Genomic DNA, 9,349 nt, shown 5'->3' on the forward strand with positions numbered 1-9,349 from the left:
GTCCTTCTCTTCCCTGGGCCATTCATTGGGAACGATGCCACCCACTCCTAGGCTGTTGTGAGGATCAGAGGGAGCAGCCCATGCAAACTGCCTGGCACGGCGGGTTCTTGAGAAATAACATCAGCCCCCATCTCGCAAGGGCAGAGAGATGTGAGAGCGACTGACAGGTTCCTGGCTAGGGCCCCAAGGCCTGGTCTTGTTACGACGATGGACCGCAGGCCATTCATCTCTTCCATTTGTGGGGATAAAAAATAGGTACGAAGGTGCTGGGGATGGGTGCTGGGAACACAGCCTGCCTCTAAGGCTCTCCTGGGTTCTGGGGTGAGTGCATTGGTGGGGCTGCACAGGGACCTGTGGAGTCACCGAGGAGGCAGGACAGGCATCTGGAGGATGTGTAGGAGTCAGCTGGGCCAAGAGGAGCCACAGCGCTGAGGGCAGGGGGACAACACAGGAGCTGAGGGTGTGGGGTTCAAGGACCAGGGAGAAGCCAAGGTGGCCAGAGCGCAGAGATGGATGGGGTGGGGAGGTTAGTATGAGCTTGGAGACATGGGCCAGGCCAAATCACACAGGCCCTTGAGAGTCATGGTGGGGAGACCTGCTGGTAGTGGGGAGCCATGGAGGGTTTTAGAGCATGGGAGAAGTGGTGAAGGTGTGGGCTGACCATGGAAAGATCCTACATGATTTGGAGCACAGCAGGGGCATGTCATTTTAAGATTGCCGTTTTAGAAAGGTTTCCCTGGATGAGATCGAGGGGAGTGCAGCAGCTGGAGGCAGGTGCCAGGGCTCAGGGCAGAGGGAGTTGGGACCTGCTGGGGCAGGGGCCGAGAGGGCTTCTGTCGCTGCTGGAATGGATCTTGCAGATGTTCTTGTCCCTGATGCCTTTCAGCTAACAGAGACCCCTCTCTTCAGAGCAGCCTGAACCTCCTTCCCCCAATCACAGATTTTGCTGCTTTTCTTATTTCACCCTTGGGAGAAAAAGCCCACATTGTGCTCTTGATAACCTTTTCTTTGCATTTGTGCAAGTGGGCTTTTTTTTTTTTTTTTTTTTTTTTTTTTGAGACTGAGTCTCACTCTGTCACCAAGGCCCGAGTGTGGTGGCACGATCTCAGTTCACTGCAACCTCCGCCTCCCAGGTTCCAGTGATTCTCCTGCCTCATCCTCCTGGGCAGCTGGGATTACAGGCACACACCTCCACGCCCAGCTATATATATATATATATATTTGTATTTTTAGTACAGACGGGTTCATCATATTGGCCAGGCTGGTCTTGAACTCTTGACCTCAGGTGAGCCACCTGTCTCAGCCTCCCAAAGTGCTAGGATTACAGACGTGAGCCACCACGCCCGGCTTAAGTGGGCAATTTTGTCCAGCTTTTGTAGCCTTGTTGCTTGCTCTATAGGTTTTAAATTATTCATTCAACAAATGTACTGAGCATGAGTTCTTTGCTGGGCTGGGCTGGAGTGGGACTGGCTGGGAAGGGGCAGGGGCCAGACTGAGGAGCCTGGCTAGGGAGCTGCAGGTCCCCAGTGTGGAGGTCACCACCTTTGGGAAGTCACCTCTAGTCCCCCAGGTAGGGCTTACCCCTGTGTCTCCTCAGCCCCTGTTCTTCCCTCCAGGCATTGGCTATGCTCATGAACCTGCTGGTCGATGTCAGGCCTGACCAGCTGCCCACCTAGGACCCAGGACGTCCACCTAGCCTGTGTGCTGGGCGCCCCCTTGTCTCCTGCTGCCCAGCATTGTGGTTTCCACATACCCTCCTGTCTTCCCTTCTCCTCCATAACCCTCATCTTTCCTCCACCTCCTGTTCTTTCTCAGTCACCTCCTCTTCTCCATCCTCTCTGTCACTTCTCTTTCCTCTTACTCTCCTTTGTCACCTCCCCTCCTTTGTCAGTAGGTGGGAGAGGCCCATAGGATTCCGCTCTTTTTGTCTGCCAGCCCCTGACACACTGGGCTTCGCTGCTGGACTGGTAATGGGGAAAACACTGCCCTCGGCCCTGAGGGCCCATGCTCTGCCCCTGGACACTGTGCCACAGTCCCCAGGCCTGGGCAGTTATCACTGCAGAAATACCAGTGGCAGCCGCAGCTCTGCCTGTCCTGGCGCATCTTTGGACCCAGGCTGTGGAATGAGTATCTGGGCAGAGTGAGTGCAAAGCTTATAGGTCATGTCAGGAACAGAGGCAGTGTGGTGCATGCGAGGAGCCTGCCGTTCCCAATCCCTGTGCCCTTTCCTGCCTCCATCACCAAGGCTGGAAAAGCCAGGTGGTCACTTTGCAGCTTCCCTCAGAGTTAGGAGCCTTCAGGCTAATTAGATCTAAGTGGAAATGTTCATGGACATTTCCAGGAGTTTTTGCTTTCCTGTTACACAGCACTGCTTCTTCCTTCTCCTCTTTGGACACAACCACAGTGCCTGGGGCTGCAGCAGCTGTCTTGGGACAATGAGGCAACAAGTCTGAGGATGAGAAACCAACCTGGAGAAGATGGTGTTCAGAAAAATAGGAAGTTGGCCGGGCGCAGTGGCTCATGCCTATAACCCCAACACTTTGCGGGGCAGAGGCAGAAGGATCACTTGAGTTCAGGAGTTCAAGACCAGCCTGGACAACTGTGAGGTCCCATCTCTACAAAAAATAAAAAATTTGGGCTGGTCACGGTGGCTCGTGCCTGTAATCCCAGCACTTTGGGAGGCAAAGGCGGGAGGATCACGAGGTCAGGAGTTTGAAACCAGCCTGACCAACATGGTGAAACCCCGTCTCTACTAAAAATACAGAAATTAGCTGGGTGTGGTTGTGTGCACCTGTAATGCCAGCTACTCAGGAGGCTGAGGTAGGAGAATCTACCTCAGGAGGCGGAGGTTGTAGTGATCTAAGATTGCGCTACTGCACTCTAGCCTGGCAACAGAGCGAGACTCCGTCTCAAAAAAAAAAAAAAAAAAAAAACCACACACACACACACAAACACAAACAAAACACTTGTAATCCCAGCACTTTGGGAGGCCAAGGTGGGTGGATCATGAGGTCAGGATATCGAGACCATCCTGGCTAAAACTGTGAAACCCCGTCTCTACTAAAAATACAAAAAATTAGCTGGGCGTGGTGGTGGGCGCCTGTAGTCCCAGCTACTCGGGAGGCTGAGGCAGGAGAATGGCGTGAACCCGGGAGGCAGAGCTTGCAGTGAGCCAAGATGGCACCATTACACTCCAGCCTGGGCAACAGAGCCAGACCCTGTCTCAAAAAACAAAAAAGGAAAAGGAAAAAAAGGAAGAGTCTGGGTCTTTGATGCATCTTTAAGTCGCTACATCAACTCTGCTATCCTTGACTCCAGATGCCTGTTATGTGAGGAGGAAAACAAACCCCAATACATGTAAGCCCCTGTTAGTTGAGTATTACTTTCCTTGCAACTGAATACATTGCTAACTGATATGACTTGTGAGATGGTCATTAATTTTAGTGAAAATAAAAATAACAAACAGGAGAAACCTGTCTCCATTACTCAGGGACATTGGCTGTCAATAGTGTACTGTGTGTGCACAACCTCCCCATATTAATGTGTATATTTATAAACATATGTGTATTATATATGTTTGTATAATATACATATGTGTTTGCCAGTAGGATAAATTATGACAAGATAGTTTTTTGAAGGTTTTGGGCCTCCTTCCCCCTTTTGGGGGAAATTTGTGGGGGCGCAGCAAGTAGGAGAGAGTTACCTGCAAAATATAACTCCTCTCCTAACTCTGGTTTCCAAAAACCTGGGTTCATGGAGGAGCTCATGGGTAGTGAGGGACGGGGCAGTGATGGAGGCAGCACAGGGGCTTCCTGGAGGGAGAGGAGAGAGTGAGTCACAGCTGGAGACCTCGAGAGAGAAAAGCATGGTCTCCAGCCCAGATCTGCAGTCTGCCCTGGTGGGCTGGGACAGTGGGTATTTTGGCAGTAACCAGTGTGGATTGGTGTCAGATGATGCTAGGTTCTTCCCTCCCTGCCCACTGACTTACTGCTACAGGTGACCCCAGGACTTTTGCTCTGTCCTGGTGAGGGACGTGTGCGTGTCAGAGAGAATGATGAATGGGCTGAGGCTGAATTTCCCACCAGCATGGTGGGATGGAAAATTTGGATAGAAAGTTGATGCACAGCGAATGGGTCAGGTGCAGTGGCTCACGCCAGTAATACCAGCACTTTGGGAGGCAGGGGCAGGAGGATCACTTGAGCCCAGGACCTTGAGACCAGTCTGGGCAACATAGTGAGACTTCATCTCTATCAAACACAAAAAAATCAGCCAAGTGTAGTGGCATGCACCTGTAGTCCCAGCTACTTGGGAGGCTGAGGTGGGAGGGTCCTTTGAGCCCAGGAGGTCGAAGCTGCAGTGGGCTGAGATTGTGCCACTGCACTCTAGCCTGGGCGTCACAGTGAGACTCTGTTTCCAAAACAAGGGAGAGAAAATGTTGATATAAAGCAAATGATTGATGCTGTTTCTTGCACACCTGTGAATTGAGTGTCATATCCACTTTATTTATTTATTTTTAATTGAATTTTATTTTTTAGACAGGATCTCACTCTGTTGCCCAGGCTGGAATGCAGTGGTGAGATCTCCACTCACTGCAATCTCTGCCTCCCAGGTTCAAGCGATTCCTATGCCTCAGCCTCCTGAGTAGCTGGGACTACAGGCGCACACCATCACGCCTGGCTAACTCTTGTATTATTATTATTTTTCTTTGGTAGAGACCGGGTTTCACCATGTTAGTCAGGCTGGTCTCAAACTGCTAACCTCAAGTGATCTGCCCACATCAGCCTCCCAAAGTGCTGGGAATACAGGCATGAGCCACTGCACCAGACCTCAAATCCACTCTAAAATAATTTTAGATATAATGCAAGGTTATGGTTTGTTTGTTTGCTTTTACTTTTTCTTTTTGAGACGGAATCTCACTCTTGTTGCCTAGGCTGGAGTGCAATGGTGCAATCTTGGCTCACTGCAACCTCTGCCTCCCTGGTTCAAGCGATTCTTATGCCTCAGCCTCCTGAGTAGCGGGGATTACAGGCATGCGCCACCATACTCAGCTAATATTTTTGTATTTTTAGTAGAGACAGGGTTTCACCATGTTGGCCAGGCTGGTATCAAACTCCTGACCTCAAGTGATCCGCCTGCCTCGGCCTCCCAGAGTGCTGGGGTTACAGGCGGGAGCCACCGTGCCTGGCTGCAAGTTTATGGTTTTTAAATAAAGCTCCATTTAAACAGTATAGGAGTATGAAAAGTATTTATCTACTTGACTTTTTTCAAGCAGCAGCATAGGATTCTATGGAATGAATATTCCATTGTTTATGTAACTAATCCTCAATTGATGGGCACCTACGTTGCCTTCAGTGTTTTGTTGTTTTGTTTTGTTATTGCTACCATCTGCGGCCGTGATGATTCTGGAAGCTTGCCGGACTCCAGGAAGAATATGGGCTTCAGAGCCAAGATCCTCCAGGTTCTCATCTCTCAGCTTTGCCCCCCAGCTGCCAGGGACTCTCTGGGCCTCAGTTTCCCCATCTGCAGAATGAAGATCGTAGTAGCATCCACCCCATGGCATGCTGCCTGGGTTAGTGGGAGCACATCTGTAAAGGGCCTAGCACCATGCTGGGGAGAGTGGGGGCCAAAGAAGATATAACCCCTTCCTTTCCCTGGCTATCAGTTCTCAGGTACTAAGAGAGAAGGCTAGGCTGACAGATGAGGTCACCTTAGTCTTCCCTCTCCCTCTAGGGGCACCTGCCTTTTGCCCCTCTGGAGGTGGCTATGAATGGCAAGTGGCAGGATGTGGGGGGAAAATGATAACAGGAGTCAATGTTTATGGAACTGTTTCATGTGCCCCGCTTTGAAGCAAGGAGCTTTAATCCCTATAGCAAACCTGCTGGTGTAGAGCAAGGAATTCGAAAGAGAAGAGGGAGATGGAGACCCTGACCCCTAGTCTAATTAGCCCACTCCGTATTCTCTGCATAGCCTTTTTTCTTTCTTGTTTTGAGATAGAATCTTCCTGTCAGCCAGGCTGGAGTGCAGTGGTGGTATCATAGCTCATTGCAGCCTCAACCTCCCAGGCTCAAGTGATTCTATTGCCTTGGTCTCCTGAGTAGCTAGGACTACAGGCACACACCACCATGCCTGGCTAATTTTTCTTTTCATTTTTAGGAGAGATGAGGTCTCACTATGTTGCCCAGGCCTGCATGGCCTTTGTTACTGGGTGTAATTATGTATCTAATTATATTCTCTGACTCCTCATATGGTCAATGATGGCGAGAATCTATCTTTGTTGTTTATAGTTTCCCAGTGCCTAGAACAGAGCCTGATAAAGAGAAGGTATTCAGCAAGCGCCGGGTTCGTTGATTGACCGGCTGACCATCTGAATGAACATCAGTTGATTCTGCAGCAGCCATGGGAAAGCCTGGGGGCAGGAGTGGTGAGTTTATAAAGGAGTTGGGAGAGGAGGAGCCCTGGGCTGGGTCAACAGACCTGAGCTCTATTTACTGAGGTGTGCAGGGTCAAAGCACAATTCTGAGAAATGACTGTGAAGCTGAGACTTGCAGAAGTGGTGAGAGCCCAGAGGGGCACAGAGAATGGGGAGAGTGCATGCAGTGAACAGCACCTGCAGAGGCTCTGCAGGGAGAGGACAGGGCCGGTGTGAAGTGTAGGGGCTGGAGCTCTGTGGTTTGGGGTGAAGCTGCAAAAGGGAGAAGGGCAGGGCTATGTGGTTCAGAGGTCGCAGGCTGGGCCCCAAAGGCGTGTCTAGTTTGGTCCTCGCTGTGTATGACGAAACAAGAATAGGCAGGGTGTGGTGGCTCATGCCTGTAATCCCAACACTTGTGGAGGCCAAGGTGGGAGGATTGTTTGAGGCCAGGAGCTTGAGACCAGCCTGGGCAACATAGCAAAACTCCATATCTACCAAAAAATACCAAAATTAGCTGGGCATGGTGGCGTGTGCCTGTAGTCCCAGCTACTTGAAAGGCTGAGGTGGGAGGATCGCTTGAGCCCAGGAGTTCAAGGCCGTAGTGTGCTATGATTGTGCCACTGCACTCCAGCCTGGACAACAGACTATGCTTCTGAAAAAAAAAAAAAAAAAAATCAAACAAGAACTCAACACAGATTGTGATACTTGGCTACGGAGCGCCTTCTCCATCCGCCCCACTTACCACTGCTCCTCCTCTGCGTTCACCTGGTGCTTCATCCTTTAAGGGACCTGTCTGGCGCATGAAGACATTTGTGTTTGCAAGCTCTGATGCAGGGCCAAGTGCTGTGATCAGGCTGTTGAGAGTGATGAAGATGTTGTCATGGGGTCACCAAAGAGGCCTGATACCACCCTGCTCTGAAAAGCCTCAGCCTTTCTCCATTTGACTTCCCAAGAGGTCCCAGACTGGTGACATCTTAGCCAGTGAGCGTAGAAGGGCCCTTGGGAGACAGCAGTACTGTATGGTGGTCAGATCCTGCGTGTGGAGTCAGGCAGGCCCGGGCTTGCATCTGGCTCCTCCCCTTACCTCACCTCTTTGAGCCCCAGCTTCCTTGTTTGTAAAAGGGATGATGAGCTCCTACGCACAGGGTTGCTGGAGAGATGTAGAGACAAACTGCACTTAAAGCACTCCGTGCAGGGTTTGGATGCATCTTCTTTGACTATGAGCTGTTCTGGAAAACCCGATCACTTTCTCATTTGTTTAACATGCCAGGGTGTGAGGGTTTGGCCAATTATAGCTGAGATGGAACACAGTCCACAAGATCACCCTCACTTCTTCTTCTCCTCGTTTTTTTTTTTTTTTTTAGCTAGAGATGAAGTTCTGCCATGTTGCCTAGGCTGGTCCCCAACTCCTGGGCTCAAGCAATCCACCTGCCTTGGCCTCCCCAAATGCTAGGATTATGGGCATAAGCCACCATGCCCAGGCAACCACCCTCACTTCTTTTTTTTTTTTTTTTTTGAGACAGAGTCTCACCCTGTCACCCAGACTGGAGTGCAATGGCGTGATCTCAGCTCACTGTAACCTCTGCCTTCCGATTCCAAGTGATTCTCCTGCCTCAGCCTCCCGAGTAGCTGGGATTACAGGCGTCCACCACCACACCCAGCTAATTTTTTGTATCTTTAGTAGAGACGGGGTTTCACCATGTTGGCCAGGCCCACCCTCACTTCTGACATCAATTGCAAGTCCAGGAATTTCCAAAACCATCCTTAAATTTTGTTATTCACTAGGACTCACAGAATCCACTGAAAGTTATTGGGCTCAGGGTTATGGTTTATTACAGGGAAAGGATAAAGATTAAGGTCAGTTAAGGGAAGCTGTGCATAGAGCAGAGTCTAGAGAAGTATCAGATGTGGAGTTCCCACTGTCCTCTCTCTCTGAAGCCAGGATGCGTTACTTCCCAGCATCCACATATGACGATGTGCATGGAGTATTGTCAACCATGGAGGCTCGCCTGAGCTCTGCAGTTCAGAGTTTTTATTGGGCCTCCATTACACAGGCAGCATTGATTGATTGTCCATGTGGTTGATTTCAGTCTCCAGATCAACTGAGATAGTGTGACCCAGAGCTCCTCCCCTAAATCATGTGGTTGGTCTTCCAAAGCTACATCCAAGTGTTGCTATCTGGCTAGCCGAAGACCCCCAGACAAACAGAGATTACTTACCAAGGACAAAGGCCAGACCTCTTTTTGGCAAGCTTAAAGTCTTTACTGTACACAAGGTCAGCCTGGAAGAGGGACCTGACTTGTGCCCCTTGGAAGATCCCAGAGGAGCCACCTGGCCTCTACCCTCTCTTACAGCCTGAAAAGTCTGGGGCTGGCAGGTTAAGGGCATAAGGTAAATGGTTCATACTTACTGAGCACTTGTTATGTGCCAGACAGCGGCTCCACCATTTCCATGCGTCATGTCAACTAACTCTCCCACCCACTCCCTGAAGTAGACATATTCATGCTTCTATTTCATGATGAGAAAACTAAGGCAAGGAGAAGTATCATCCAAGGCACACAGTCAATAAGGTGCTGAGCCTTGGATTTGGACACAAGTCGAGGTGACACCTAAGTCCACACTCTCTGCTCTGCTACCTTCTATATTCTAAAAGCATGGGTTCGGACTCAAATATATTGGGTTTGTTGACCAAAATTAAGGCTGTTGAGGCAGAAGTAATTTGATAAAAGTTTGTCAGAAACCAAATGTGAGGATTGACCTGGAAGACACACCAACACAATTAGGCGTCTTCCCAAGTCTGTAACAAGTGGGATTGCTTTTATAAGAAAGTTTAGGAGAAGGGGCAGGGGGCTCCTCATTTCAGATTTTTCCTTTCTTGTTGGAGGGCACGATACAGAGGTTACAATCACTGACCACAGGTGATATAACACAGATGAAAAT

The sequence above is a fragment of the Theropithecus gelada genome, chromosome 1, assembly GCF_003255815.1.
Source record: "Theropithecus gelada isolate Dixy chromosome 1, Tgel_1.0, whole genome shotgun sequence".
NCBI lineage: Eukaryota > Metazoa > Chordata > Mammalia > Primates > Cercopithecidae > Theropithecus > Theropithecus gelada.